Source organism: Leuresthes tenuis, unplaced genomic scaffold (assembly GCF_036924035.1).
Source record: "Leuresthes tenuis unplaced genomic scaffold, fLeuTen1.0.hap1 SCAF_20, whole genome shotgun sequence".
Taxonomy (NCBI): domain Eukaryota; kingdom Metazoa; phylum Chordata; class Actinopteri; order Atheriniformes; family Atherinopsidae; genus Leuresthes; species Leuresthes tenuis.
Window position 1 is genome coordinate 18,587,937 of NW_027325374.1, and position 15,914 is coordinate 18,603,850.

The window sequence follows — 15,914 nt, forward strand, 5'->3', positions numbered from 1 at the left end:
TGGACATTTCAAGACAAAGTAAAGAAATACATACAACGACTATTTCTTTATATGACTCGCTAACTATCAATTGAGCTGTTATCGCAGAAAAAAGCAAGTCTTAAATTTCACACTTGACATGGCTGCGACAGATGCTGCACCAAGGAGGCACAGGTTTTACACATCCCCAGTGGGAGGAGAGAGTGAGTGAAGGATGAGCTCCATTTGTAATGGATGTATATTACATTTTTTGGGATGCCACAAGAAAGCAATATCAGAGACATTATTCTTAATTGACAGGAGAATTTGAACTCTGTCAGTCCATATCTGCTGCACCAAAACTATCTTAATTATTCCCTTTGTTTATTTCTTTTTGCTTAATTCCTTTTTAATGGACCATAACTTCTCTTGGAATGTCTCCGTCAACAGTGTCACATCTTCAGCTGCATTGTCTCAGACTGCTGAGAAATCATGTTCGCAAATGGCGAGGAAGCAGTGACGCACTGACAAGTTTATATCAGCATGCCTTCATTTGCTGGAATAACAGCTGTTTACAGATGTTCCAAGAGTGGAAGAGAGCAAATGATGATTGTTGCCTGTTTGTTAAGTTTTCTTTATCATTTTCATTTGGCTTTGTGTTCCTCTTAAATGACTGGGTGTTCCAGCCTGCAAGCATGTTTATTTTTGCTGTAAACTTGTGCAGTTTAATATGGGGGTCTGTGGGGTCCATTTAAGGAACTGTTTGTGGCACCTCTGCATTTGCTCTCATCACTTTGCAAATAATACCTTACATGGTGTTTTGTGGTTCTGATGTCCTCATTGTAATTCTGGTTAATGTACTAATTGATTTAGCAACCGTAGAGCCATAAAACTAGAAACTAAACAGGAAACCAAACAGGACATATGTATTTACTTTACGGATATTAGCAAATCTTTTTGTGTGTGTGTGTGTTACCAACTTGTTTTCACTGCTTTTTATTATGATGTATAGATGCGTTTTAGTTGGTCAAATGACCGGTGGCGTGTTGAGAGAAGGTCACACTGTACTTTCATTGCTGAGCTGTCGATATTCATGGGGATGAGTCATACGATAATACCACTCACAAGGGTATTTTAGTTACATGTCCATATACAAGCCGAGTAGTTGTTCAGTTTTTGTTTGTCACATAGTGAGAAGTCCAGTCTGGAGGTCTGAAATTTTGTGTTAGGGTCTGCTTGATGTGCCGTGAAGGAAGAAAGAAAAACTGACGACCAGGTACACACCAGCAGCAGCTTCCAAGGTTCGGTGGCAGTAACAGAGGTCATGGAGGTCACTGCCTCCATGACCTCTGTGTGGCCAAAGTGCACGGTAATGTGCAGCACTGTTGTCAGTGTGGTGCGCCTGCAGCAGACGGCTCTTAGACACCCACACCCTCTCCCTATCCAAGTCGTCATCTTTTGTCTGTATGAAATTTAGAATATTGCATGAGTCATAGTGAGGAGTTGGTGACAAGAGAGATACAGAGACTGATTTCATGGGCATCTTTGTGTGTGCGTGTAGTATTCGTGTGCTTTGTTAACTTTGCTTGAGCTCTATCTGAGTCCAGTGATTCTCATTTCACCATGTCTAAAAGATAAGGCACATTAGAACAATGAGTGAGCCTTTAATCTAATGAAGGCAGTGGAACTGATCCATAATTACCGTGTGGCTTCAGCACAGAACATGGATAATAATTATGTGGAATCCATATCTCACAACGCGAACAGCACAAATGGAGATGGCTGACCTTTTAGAAAGAGGGATACAGGCTAGCTTGACAACAATCTATGAAGGAAATGGTCTGTGGCTTCATACATTTTAGAAAGTCATCGCAGTAGCTCATTTCCTTATTGTCGCTTTCTATCTTACTTCTGCGGTCAATTTTTGAAAAGTGCAATAAATGACCAACGTTTGTAGTGTCAATTTTACATTCAAACATTTAATTTAGAAACATCGCCTGAAAAACATATGATGACAACGTCATCAGTCGTAATTGTGAGCTTTCTTGACAAACTGAAGCTGATAGTTCGTGTGACCAACAACAACTCACAAAAGATGTATTCAGTTTTACTATATTCACATTTTACCTATAGCACTCTGACACTTTTTGGTATAAAAGCGTTTGTCAGACAGCCTAACAGGCTTCATGGAGCCATTGGTCCATTTCTGATGGTATTCCAGCAGAGATATCAAGACAGAAGAAGGTGTCATTTTCGTTCCACAACCTTGGTCGAACATAATGATAAAAAAAACAATAAAAATAGTTACATGACACAAATACAGTATTTCTCAGTCAGCGTTAGTATGTGATGCTACAGAAACGAGAGGAAAAAAATTAATTTTTCTGTGACAAACCATGTAAACGTGTTCAGAAGTTTCCTCTTTTTTTAAATCTCATTTTGTCAGACTAACACATTCAAATAATGTGGTTACTTCTGCATCTATGCACTCAGTGCCTTGAGTGGTCAAGAGGACAAAAAAGCACTACATACTTGTAAAAGCAGTTTCTTCACAATATGGAGAAGAATCATAAGTGAATACAGCTCTAAAATACAGTCTGACAGCATTTCACGAAACTGACAAAAGACATGGTTATCAAGTTGTGAAGTGTTTTCAGGTTGGAAGCAGAGCCCTGCTTTAGAGTTTTTTCCTAATCCTTCTCGATCTGGATTTCCAACTATTACTTCTTGTTCCAGCACATTCTGAACATTTTAACTGTTTACACAGTAGTTTTGTTCACATCTTCAATTTAACGTGTTAAACATGTTCACAACAGAGAAATGTGTCCAAAAGTGAGACTCGCCCTGCTTAACTTCCATAAGACATTTCTTTACTTTCTCCTCAGCTTCATTTGTTGACTACACCAATAAGGTTAAAGTTAGCTGCCCACAGCAACATCAAAAACCGCCACTCTTGCAAGATCCAATACCAATGACGTCCTTTAGTTGTAATGCAGATGCTCCATGCTCCTCTCCCATCTAACCAAAAACTTCCTATAAGAAAAGTTACTTAAATATTGGCAGCAGCAATAATGGCGCTCTCCAGTTGGGATGCAAAAGGGTAAGATAACGGATAAGATAACATCATGGCTTACCTTAAAAGATACACTGACATACTATGTACCTTTTCTGAGCTGAGCCGAGCTGAAAGGAAACTTACAGTTCAGCAGCCCTAACACCAGTCTAAAACCTAAAAACATTTGGCATGTAAATGGTAAATGGACTTGTACTTGTATAGCGCTTTTCTAGTCTAGCTGACCACTCAAAGCGCTTCACTACATGCCGCATTCACCCCACTCACACACACTCATACAGCACGTCTTAGGATATAACTACGTGCTTTCTAAGCATTCACACACATTCATACCCCCAATGATACACTGGGGGAGCAACGTGGGGTTCAGTGTCTTGCCCAAGGACGCTTCGACATGTATCCTGGGGAAGCCAGAGTCGAACCACCGACCTTCCGATTGGTGGGCGACTGCTCTTCCTCCTGAGCTACAGCCGCATGTCCATCACACAAAGTGTTCATGGAATTTCAGTGGAAAAAATATCACCAACCTTGTTCCAAATATCGATTTCTGCGTATGAATGGGCATAAATGCTAGAAATTGAACATTTATGAGATACCCAGCTGAAGTGAATGCAATTTTTAAGTAGCTGTTGATGGCCCCAAATTTTTTTACAGATGGCGCGCTAGTGCTGTGGGGCTTTTACAGTGTTTTTCTTATAGATGGTTTCATATATCAGTGATACTATTGGTGAATTTGATGCTCTTAGCAACTTCAAATAGTCATAAAGTATATTTATCAAGGCAATTTAGTAAGTGAAATGTTTTTTTCTCCTCCCTAGTGACATTAAACCTACACATGATTGTATTTTTTATTTTCTTCCTTTGACAGAAATACAGTGAAAACTGAACCCGTTTTGATCAACAGCAGTTTCTCTGTTTGTGTGTAGTTATCTCAGGATAAGCTCATTTTTATTCATTCATGTCTTCATTTTTGTGTGTGCGTGACCATCTTCTCTGCATCCTGTTGTAAATGTTTCTCTCTTCTAGCTTCATTTACATCTAATTATTTTTTTTCTAGGGTTTAGACTTTTTTTTACAAGTCTCAAGGGTTTCTTTGTCTTCCCCCGTTATTATCAGCAATTGGCCTCTTACCAATAAAATACTCCAGTTATTATTGATGTGTATTTCAGAAGTGAAGGGAATTTCAACCTTATTAAAGCAAGAGAGGGCATTTAAAAGGACTATTATTCCCCTGGGTGGGCGGGTGGGCGACAGGAGGAGGTGAGATATAGCAAAGTTTAAACATGTTATTCTCCTTTTGTTTTCATCATCTTCAGTGCCATTGTGTTTCTGCTCTTCATGGCTATTAAACGGTGTGGGTGGTATTGTGATGCTGTTTTTTATTCCTGCTTGAACTTTCCAAAGGTGGCACTTGTCGCATTAAAGAGCCTGTTGGCTAAGTTTATTTTGCGATATGCTGTAATATATAATATATATAAGATATAATATAAATGTTACTATTACTAAATGTCCCTTTGCATTTAACATGATACACGTAATGAATCCGATCTGATTGATTTACTTTAGTCTCACCTGCTGGTCTGTCAGTTTGAAACCTCCAGCTTCAGCATCCAGCCATCATCATCTTTGTCTTTTAAGAGCCAGAAATGACCATATTTGGACTTCTTTCGGTTTAACTGGACAAACTGTATTGACTTCTGATTTGCTAAGAAAAGTTGAGCTTTTTGAATGAGAGTCAGATGGTGCCAGAGATGTTTTGGAACCATCATCTTTCAGCCATCATCCATCTGTTATGTCCTGAAATTATAGGTATAAAGGCTGGATATGGGAAAAATCATTAATGTGCCTTGCTTCATCCCGTACTGAAACTCTTCTTTGGATGCAGAGTCGCAAATACATTTGAACTGGACTTGATTTGAAATGATTTAGGATTATTGGGATTATAAGGATTCTGGCTTGAATTGGACAGTGTTTGACTGGATGGAGTTGAACTTTAATTTCTCAGTTGAACAGCAGACATCAAAGCTAGTGACTGTCTGGTTAGTAGAACAGAGCCTTCAAATTATTATTCTTTTCCCCATCAAATTTGCTAAAAGAACTGGAGTCAGCAAGTTGTTGCAGTGCTGAACTTAAAATGCTTAATGTTCTTTATCCGCTACTGGTTGTTTCACGATTTTACATGTTGAGAGTTAAAATTAAAAAAATGTATTAATTGTTACAGTTGTACATATAGTAAGCTTAAAAAAAAAGCGTCTTTAAAGTAGATTTGTAATGGTATAAGGTAAACCTCCCCATGTTAACATGAAAATGTATTACCTTAATCTATAATTTAATTTGCTACATTTGTGACTAATCACTATGAGGAAACCTTTCTTTCAGACATGACCTATAATCACAAAACACCTACTGTTGAAATGTTGCATGAGAGGGACGGGTGGATGGATTACATGTTGAAAATGTTCTGGAGGTTGTATGTGGGTGGCCACATAAACAAGGCTAACAGGGCACGATTTTGGCACCTATTGCTACCAGATGGGCTTGACAGCAAGGCAACAGCCAACCTGCCAAGGCGTATCACAGCACCAGACCAATTTCCTGTCCTTCGACCAGCCATCCTCCTGGAAAGCCCGCTGGAGCTTTGACACGGGTGCAAAATTTTTTGTCATGTTGTGACGACCGATTTGGGTTTGTGGAAAGACTGTGTTTGCTTCTTCCCACCAGAGCGGAGCAAGTGACAGGAGAGAAAGATGCTGGTATTGGCTTGACTAAGTAAAGAAACAAATGGGAATGTGCACATAGTTAAGCAATGACTTGCTTGTCCACGATGAATGTTTTACCAGCTTCTTTGAATGTGTGTTCTCTGAAGCCACAGTAGGCCATCTGTGTAATACAATTGCACCAATGTCGATATAATAGAAATGCAGCTGACAAAATTATCCCTTAACTGTCACCTCACAGTAAAAGTTACCTGTTCTTTTATGTGTTTCGAGGTACGTCATGGTATCATTGCTATGGCTAAAGATTTCCTTTTCTCCAGTGCCAAGACTTATTAATCCTTTATTTGGGAGCTGTATATCTATCTACAAGTTCTCCTTCAACCTCTTTATTTGATCTTTGATTACAAGCCTGCACTGTAGAGTAGTGATTTCCTTTTGTTGCAACCTCAGTGTTGCAGTGTTTCACTTAACCACCACAGACTGATAACTAGCAATACATTTCTTTAGAGTTAGCACAAGCTAAGCTGAGAAACCACTCTATTAGCAGACATGTGCATGAGAGTTTTGTTAAGTGTTGTGTATGTTATAATATACTGCGATGCATTTTTTTTATATAATCTAATGCATTATCATTTTGTAAGAGATTTATTTGAGGTAATGACATGCATTTTCACTTTGGATCGCCACAGTAATACTGTTGCATGATTATGTCACGCAGTTTGTTGGTTGGAAAAATCAGACCAATAAAACTGCAGTCATGTCCTTGCTAATTTCAGTTGACGGAATTGAGAGATAATTTGACTATATTCCCAAAACCCATCTAGCTAACACATTCCAGCCTGAGAGGAGCTTGTGTGGTCACTGCACTGCAATGCCAACTACTAGTGAGCTGATCTGCTGTCGGGAGGCTGATGTGGATCACCTGCTTCAAGACCTTCCCTGTATAACCCTGGCCTGCACTTACCAAATGCTCTAGGATGAGAGGGACGTGTTGGAAGTATCTATGCTTTCACTACGAGAAGTATTTGCGGGGACCCTTGAGTTTGGCTAACTGAAGCTAACAATATTTGTTTGTCAATCAGGGAGCTTGCTCATGCCAAGTGAATTTCCGGTAAAGTAGGAGAAGCAAGCTGAAGTAAGAGGTGTGTAATGAGAAGTTTATGTGAATAGAGTGACTGACTCAGCATCCAAAGAGGAGTTTCAGTACAATTTATCTAAATAAATACAATTGTTTTGACTACTTTTTATTCAAATCCAGTTTCACTGACAAGCTAATAATCTTATGTTTTTCTTTTAGATTTGGAGTCCAGCTTGCAAAAAGGCTCATTCCATCTAAGGTTTCACTTTCATCTGAATGCAATTTGTTTCTGTCCTGGTTTTGTTGGCAATTACTGCACACAAGCAGTGACCCATGAATCCTCATATATGCATAAACCGTTGGCCAGCAACCAGGGCTACAAGCCTTTTTTTCACACTCTGTGTACAATACCATTGTGATGCATATAATTGAATGTGCCCTTGTTTAATTTATGGAGAATCACTCTCTGAATTCAAACAGGCTTGGTTGAATTACCCCAGTATGAGTCAAGCCTTTTGTATAGCGGAGACAGGGAATGAGACCAGATTAGCATGTTTACAGATCTTCATTTAGTGAATAGGGGAAAACCTTGAAATGTTTAATATTGGGTAATAGAGGATCATTTTAGAGGTTTAGTAAATTCTGAAGTAGGACTTTGCGGCTCACAGTCACAACAGTGCTATAGGTCCATATTCATCAATGCTAACCTCTTGAATAATCCATATCAATCCCTCATTTTCGACTTACTTCAAAACAAATCTTTTCGCATTTACTTATTATGCTATATAAGCACCAAAGAAAAATGTGAATGTATGTTAATGTCATTCCTGATGTAATTCAGGGAAAAAGCTGTCTATAAAAACTGTTTTTCTTTTGCATGTCTCATATTCTTCTACATTTTTTAACTTGATTGTGACACAAGCCTTCAGACTGAGATTGCTTTCTATCCCCATAATACCACAGAAATTCTTTCTTGCCTGCCCGGATTTTAGAGCTTTCACAAAGGATTGTTTCAGTGTCTGCAGATTAAAATGTTAATGAGCCTCTCTTCTCTCAAAACTCACGAGTCTCTAAAGACGCTGGGAATAAATATTTTGAAAATTACTGATACTACTGATCAAAATCTATTGAAAAGTAGACCCTGCATATTACTTTTTCAAAATCCAAATATATATTTTCTCAATTAAATTATTAACCTGTTCAGCCCCAGGAGTCTTTCTGCAGTTCCTACTCGAAAAAGACATGCCCCAAATCAATTGAGTATTTCTCTGCAATTACAAACTGTGTGTAAACCGTCTTGCTATCAAAATAAAGCTCACACTTGTGAGACATCAGAGCCATATCAAACTGGATGTTCCCCTCCCGCCCCTGGTACCAGGGGGTTGAAGAGGTTAAACTACAATACGACTTCACATTATCGTGGCAACGTTAAATAGCGAAAGAAAGTAGATATTCATTCAAATGTCTGACCTCCAGCCATTGATGCTGTTCGCCACGCATTTTTTGTACCAGCTTACTCACACATGCACATACCCAACATTTTAACCACAACGGCTTTGACATCTTGCTGAGTTGTTTCTCTTTTTTTATTCTTCTCACCTCCTGATAGACAATAACCAGCTCCTCTGACCCACAGGAAATCTTTATTCATGTGTTTGTATAAGTGTGCAGTGGGTGGATTTTATGGTGTGGGTCTGTGTGTCTGTGCAGGCCTATTTTCAGCACAAAGCTCTTCATTGTTAGAGCGTAAACGACAGCACGGCGGACAGCAGCACGTGGGATCTTTCTATAGCTCTTGTCCGTTCACCTCCCGCCTCTGACTCTATTTTTTTCCCCAGTGTGTGCTGAAATGCTCAATATTTTTTTTACTGGGAGATTATGTTATTGGAATGATGTTCTTCGTCAAGCAGCGCCAGAAATCATTCCCAAAAATAGGCCATATGGTGCACCAAGTTAATGGTACAATATCTCCTTTAGATATTAAAAAAAAGAGAGGACGAAGAAGAAAAAAAAAACAGAGGGCATTTAGATGACCAAACAGCCCTGGGATATAAGCTACTGGTTCGTTGGAAAGAGCGTTTGGGCATTATTGAAGGTGCTACAAGTAATGAGATACCATCATCAGACAAGACCCATTTAAAACATGCAAAGCATTTTCTTCTGCAGAGTGACTTAAATGGGCAATGCTTTTTTTAAAAGATTTTTTTAAGTGAAATAATACAAACACTCGCACTAGAACACAAGTATTGCTGCCCTTATCACCAATTTCAGACTACAGAGCCTTTGTCAAGCATGACGGTCTGTAAACGCTTCATGGGGTCATGGAGATGCTTCATGTCTGCTTGTATTTTCTGCAACTTCTACCACAACAATCATTTGTGAAGTTGGCAGGAGTGCTTTTTCAGCTCTCTCAAAGCTTTTCAGCGGATTTAGGTCAGGAGTAATTGCTGGCCACTTATTACAGTCCACATTTCCCACTCGTTTATGTTGTTGGTAGACAACATTGCATTGTATTCAGCTGAAAGACCTTTGCCTCAAACTTTCTTTTTACCCTGAATAGTACATTTCTCTCAAAATTACCTTGGCAATCTTGTGATTTTAACCTTCCTTTGACAGACTCTTTGTCTCCAGTGCCAGAAGCAGTGGTGTTTTACTTGCGGGTAGGACATACTTCTCCATGTGGTTTACTATTCTTCACCTTCAAGCAAACTGATGCACAGCTACTTTGGTTTTCCCTGTGCAAAGACTGTGGCTTATCGGAAACATATTTGCAAAAACTCGACCCTGCCTTTTTGCCCCTTTCAATAGTGGTGTTGCTCTTGGCCTTTGCCCATAAAGCTCTTCTTAGTTCTTCTTAGGCTGAAACCAACACAACAAGTAGCATGAAGCTCTTTAGATGCATGGTAATTTGCTTTGCTTCCCAGAACAGAGAGATTTTTCCCTCATGTCGAGGTCATCAAACTTACTACCACAACCAAAGAATGATTATTGGAATAAAATTAATAAGACCTTCCTTGGCAACTGCATCTTACTACAGTAAAGAAAGGATTAAGCGTTGGCAAACAGTGTAATTACTGTTAAAACAGCATGCCTAAACAGAATAAGCCAAGATTCCTACATTGAAAATGAGGACTGTTACCTTGGTAAATTCACTTGGTTGAATCTTTTCTTAAAATACTGGCCACCAGATTGCAAAATCTCTTCTGTCTAGTTTTATTATCAGTCCATTCATATTCAGAATTAGCTTCTCTTTTGATATTTGCTGTATATTTTTGCTCCACACTAATACCTGTTTAAACCCAAGTTACACTTCCAATTTGAGTGTTACTATATTGCTGCCTGAGGTAATTCAAACCTCAACGCACCCTTTTTTTCTTGCACACACATTATAGGAGGGGTAGTACATGTGTAATTAAATATACATTATTAATGGCTGCATGGTCTTTTGTTGTGCTACTTTCAGAGTCTTGTCAATGCTGGCTCTTTTGACTTGGTGAGACATTATCGTAACATTAACATTCCTTTACCTTTCCTGCCATACAACTTTGTGAGGCCAGTGAGAAGTGCTGATTGAAAAGCTCTCACTGAGGGCAACAGCCAGTCTTCAAAGCTGTTAAACAAATCCTGTTTAAGAGCAAATAAATTGCTTGGTAATGATGGATATGTCCAGGTTGATAGTGTTCCAATATCAACCTGATGAAGACCTTACTCTAGATAAGAAACTGACACGTAAATGGCACTTTGACCTAAATGTGGTCATATTTAAGGTAAGAAATAATCAAATTAGACTATGTGGAGTATTCCGATCTCTGTCATATTTTACTGATATGTATACACATTATAGGCACTATTACAACCTACCAGAGATTTCACTACATCTTGCAACACTCACTGCTGCTTTACAATGAACACTGTAAGCTCCAATGGTCTATGTTTTGAGGGAGGTGAATATAATTAAGACCTTAGAAAAACGCAACACTGCAGTTGCGTGTGGGGGATGTTATGTGGGCGTAAGTCATCAAATGGACTATGCTTTTTAACATATAAACGGGAATAATAATTGGGATATATCTGCAGCTCATGCAACCATCTTGTTCTGAATATTGTCATTTTTAGAGTCTTGTCAAAATTTGCAATATTGAGAATCAAACAGTTGGTTCTTGAGGTAAAAAGATACAACAGAAAGTCTTTGAAATAATTTAAGAGGCTAGTTTAGTGTTGTGTTTAGGAATTGGACAGCAATTAGCCATGAGATACATCATAAATATCTTCCACCCCAGACTCTGTGTTTCACAAGGGTGGTTTCAGCTTCTCCCACCCTGTGCCATTTTAACTGGTATTAAAAAACAATAAAGATCTGTGGCTTTTTGGTCCCATCATTTACGGCTTAACTCAAGCTGCCTCCAGAGCAGCTGTGCCTTTGAGGCATCAGCCTAAATCAGACGAAAACTACAGCAGATAACACAGAACGGAGCATTTTATTGCTTCAGGATAGAACAAAATTATGGAAAAGACACATCAATACCTGTGCAGACTCACACACACACACACTGTAGATGCACACATGCTCATTCACTGCTGATACGATCTGTCCCTGAGGAAGTGCTGTGGTTGGCTCTGTGTCCTACTTTCATTGCCTGAGTGTGAAAAGGTACGATGAACAGCAGGACAGACATGTACCCAAGGAATGTGACAAAGACGGTGAGTGTGACAAGGCTAAGCACCGTGCCGTTGTGCGGGAGAACATGGATGACGCACACGACCAGGAACAGTTGGAGGACAGCGAGAGACAAAGAGGAGAGAGGAACAGGGAGAGCCTTGTTTTCATTGTCAGTTATAGTCATGCAGACGGTTTAATACAATTCCTGAATTACACATCTCTGCTGCCATGGGAGAAAAAAACCTTTAAACCAATTTCAGTGTTTTTTGTAAATATTCAATCATTCCATTTTTTTACCTCAGTAAAAACTTGAAAGAGATGTCACTGCTGTTGCCTCTGTCGGTAAGTCGATGTCCTGGGAATACAAGATTCCCACTAAACAGTAATGATATTCTGTCTGAGGCAGATATCTTGAATGGCCTTTTTTAAAAAAAGAGAACATTATAATCATAAAAATATAAACTATTGGAAGTATTTGAGAAAAAACATTGCAGTCTATGCATTTCCAGCCAAACCAGGGATGCAATTGATCATGAAAGCAAGTTTTGATAAGAATGCACTGTTGAAGGCATTTCAAGTTTCACCAGTTTGACTGTCACATGGTATCTATATCGTGTCACCTGCTCCAGTTTGATCCCTGCAGACCATGAAAAAGGCACTACATAGGAACCATCTCAAATTCCTCATCACTCTAAATAATGAATAATATCAGTGAATGAGAGTCCTGAACGGCTGAACCTCACTGCCACCCCTCCTCTCTGAAACAGTCTGCTGAGGGAGCCAATCAGATGCTTTCATCATGTCCGACACTTCCAACAGGCCCCCCCTCCTCCCCTCCGCGATTATATACTGTGTGAACGTCGGCATCACAACACACACACCATGCAGGCAGCTCAGCAGACGAAGCTGCGCTGAAAACATTCCCCCATTGATGGACACGGAAAATAAAAGGTGAGTGCGTCCTCTTTGCAGCTGATCTGGGTGAAAGAGATTTTTCTGTCTTGTGATCTTTTGCATATTTAGCTTTTTTCAAGGTGAATGTTTCAGTCTGAAACCCAGCTCAAATTGTTCGTCCAGTTGTTATGTTTTATCCTCTATACGATCCTAAATTTTTCTTCCATCCATGCTCTCTATTTTCAGCTCTTGTCTCTCCATCCTTCCAGCTGCAAGCACATGCTGGGAGCAAGTCTTAAGAGCAACAACAGTAGCAACCTCCCTGGTATTGGCAGCACCAGAAGCAGCTTCAGAGAAACCCCCCTGTAACGTCATAAGTGGCACTACAGAAGCATTCATCGGAGAACCAACTGCAGGCAGCCTTTCTCCCATCATTTCTCAGGGATAGCAGTTCCGTTATGGGCTGCTCCTCGGGCCGTCAGCCACCGGCCTCAGTCCTCCATCTGGACTTTGGCAACAACAGTGAGGCCAATACCTTACCCCAAGACTCTGACAACCAGAACCAGAGTTTGAATGGCTGTGAAGATGGAGGGGAAGGAGAGGAAAGCCTTGGAAGGGGACATGCTAAGCCTCCAGAGTCTCTTCCGACTTTAGAGAGACTTGCCCAGGCTACAGGTGGGACAGAGAAGTCCTGGTACCGGTGCGTGTTCCCGTTTGGCGTGATATCTCTTGTGATTGGAATGGCGGGTACCGGGGTGACATTCACCTTTAACACGCTGCTCCAAACCAAAGTGGTGTCAGTGGCACTGCTGTGTGCTGGAGTGGTGATGCTGCTTGTGGCAGCTGTTTGTTGGAGGGCCCACAGACTGAGGAAGAGGAAGAAGAAAGAGAATGGATTCTTCACTGCTGATCCCGGTACTTTGTGACAGAGGGGCGGCTTCTTTTTAGTACGGACAGACCACTTTGAACCAGAATGAACTAACAAAGAAGGCCGAGTTGTAGGGTCATAGATAGTTACCCTTTCTGTGCTCACTGTTTAAGACTTTGATTGTGCTGTTATAATCACTATGTCAATGGGATTTTCTAAAAGTTACAGTTACTGTATGTATGCCATTTAGCAAAGGCAGCACCTCCATTCTGAGCAGAAAAAAAGTGTCACACTGAAACCTTACTCTTTCAGGTAAAAAAAAGTTCCCTCCAAGCAAGCACGCCTGGATAAACACATCCAGATGCCAGGAGTGACCTGAGCAGACGTATTGAGCAAACTGTCAGATGTTTGTGTTTGTGCTTATGCATGCCAGTTTAACTGTGCAATTGGTTTAGGAGGGTACAACAGTTTTTCTCGAACTGAGGGAACCTGATTAAAAGAGAAGCTCCTGATGGCAGCTGCCCCTCAGAGCTACATAAAACACGATTTTGTCTCGCTACAAAGGAGGTATTTTTCAGCACATATGACTTCCAGTCCCCAACTGTTGAAGAGCAGCTGCTCATTAGGTGAAAGTACGGGGAAGTTGAGAGGGTTTCTATATGAAAAGGGGCCATGGAGTAGGGCATAATCACACACAAGCTAGCATGTTTACCCAGGTTGGAAAATATTCTGTGTTTAAATCTCTCATAGAAAGCCATCGGGTACAAACGTCAACATGTCTACTTCCTGCCACCAAGCTTTCCGGTTTGCCTCATTAATGAAAAGGAAGAAAAAAAAACACTTTGGTTTATTACTTTTTTGCATTTTCAGCCCCTGAAACTGAAATTGCTTCCCCCAGTAGTCTTGGACTTGTCATTATGATTTATACGTTGTTTGGCAAGGAAATCCCATTATAGACAAGTCAGCGAGCACAGACCAATAAAGAAAAAGTGTCACGTCCACGTCCTTGCCTTACTGATTTATCCAATGCTGAGGCCATGCTGAACCAAACATGTGAGCAGCACGGAAAAAAATTCAATTCTTTCAATCCATTGTTCCTTCAACTCTCCCTCTCTTCGAGAAAGCTCTAAACAATTACATGCTTAACGAGATATAACTTGTCATTCTTTACCAATCAGTTTCGCTTAAAAGAGTGGTAGCTATTGTGAAAGCCCATCTTGATGAATTTGCTCTAACATTGTTACTACATAAATCCCATATACTACATCTATATGTTTCTCTAAGCTGCCGGGCGGTTCTCTCCGTCTTTGTTGTGGAGCCAATATGTAGCAGATAAACTCACCAGAATAGCTACTGTTTAAAAGTATACGGTTATTACCAGCAGATTATGTGGATCTGAGGTAGACCCAGCAGCTTCATGTCAGCTCTCGTGATTATTGTATTTTATTGATGTTATTTGATATCATCTGTTGGATGAATTGTTTACTGGGCATTAGATGGGGTCAAACTTTTTGCATAAAGTTGCTATAATTATCATGTGCAGCAGCAGCTACAGATATGTGTGTATGTGCACTAATGCTACTCTTGATATTTTTATCCTCATCTTCCCGCATCTTCCTCAAAGTCTATTATCCAATTTCACTCGCAGCTTTCACAGTTTGCTTATTAGACCAGAAATAATTGAACATAATCTCCTCCCAGCATTGATGTGACTCATTATGTGTGCTCACATGTTTGTTTGTTTTTCTGAAATACTGAGTATTTCTCTGAATGACATATGCATTTACTGTAGGTACTGTGTCTAAGAGTGTAGCCACATTTCTGAATGTACCTCTATCGGAGTGTCTTATCAACGTGCTTGTACAGAATGTGAAGACTATCTAAGTATCTTCTATTTTTGGTAGACGGGGATTCAGTCATCCTGTAGTGTAAAGTATCTATTTGAGGCACTAAACTGTTTTAATTTTAGTTTAAGCAGCAGTCTGGTTATTATGGTTTTAAGTGTGATGCTGTTGAGTGCAAAATACACTGTTTCATTCCAAAATGAGAATCCGCCATTTGAATTTACTGCCACACACACTTTGATATCAGTGGAGCACATAATTAATATCTAGTATTTTTTTAGATAGAAATAAGTAAAATTTTTAACATTTTGGTTTTGGAATGAAACTAATTGGTGGCGTAAGTGGTTGTGGTCTATTTGCTTTGTATTTATCAGCATGGTTAAGTTTATCTCTTGAGTGCCTTTTATATGCTACATCAGTATATTTCTTTGTCAACTGCAGTTATTGTAAGCTGTGCAGGCCGCCTGATGCCAATAACAGAGTAGCCCAAAAGAGAATCAGAAGTTGTGGAGTTTTTTTAAGTCAGGTTCAGTCCGTGTAATTAAGTGTACGTCTGCATGAAGCTGCTTAAAAGTCACAGTTTGATATGGTTCTTTTGGTAAACTTGTAAGAAAGCCAAAAATATTGATCAAAAAGTTTATTTTTTGCTTCTTTAAAATGTCTGTGAAAGTGTGCATTTTTCTTGTTCACTGTTTCTGAAGCACCGAAATAAATACAAAAGTAGATTTTTGAAAATATTCGTTTTGACTGTTTTGGGAAACTGCCGCAGAATTGCAGTTTAGTGTAACTCAGGGTTGTCCTCGAGGGCTGCTATACTGCAGG

At 39.7% G+C, this 15,914-nt stretch overlaps 1 long non-coding RNA gene across 1 annotated transcript; it reads left to right on the plus strand.

Annotated features, from left to right (window-relative positions):
* The first annotated feature begins 12,332 nt into the window (after positions 1 to 12,332).
* LOC140278372 (uncharacterized) lies at positions 12,333 to 13,994 on the plus strand. Its single transcript, XR_011909189.1, has 2 exons — positions 12,333 to 12,437; positions 12,627 to 13,994. It is a non-coding gene; the product is annotated as an uncharacterized lncRNA (long non-coding RNA).
* Positions 13,995 to 15,914: the final 1,920 nt, after the last annotated feature.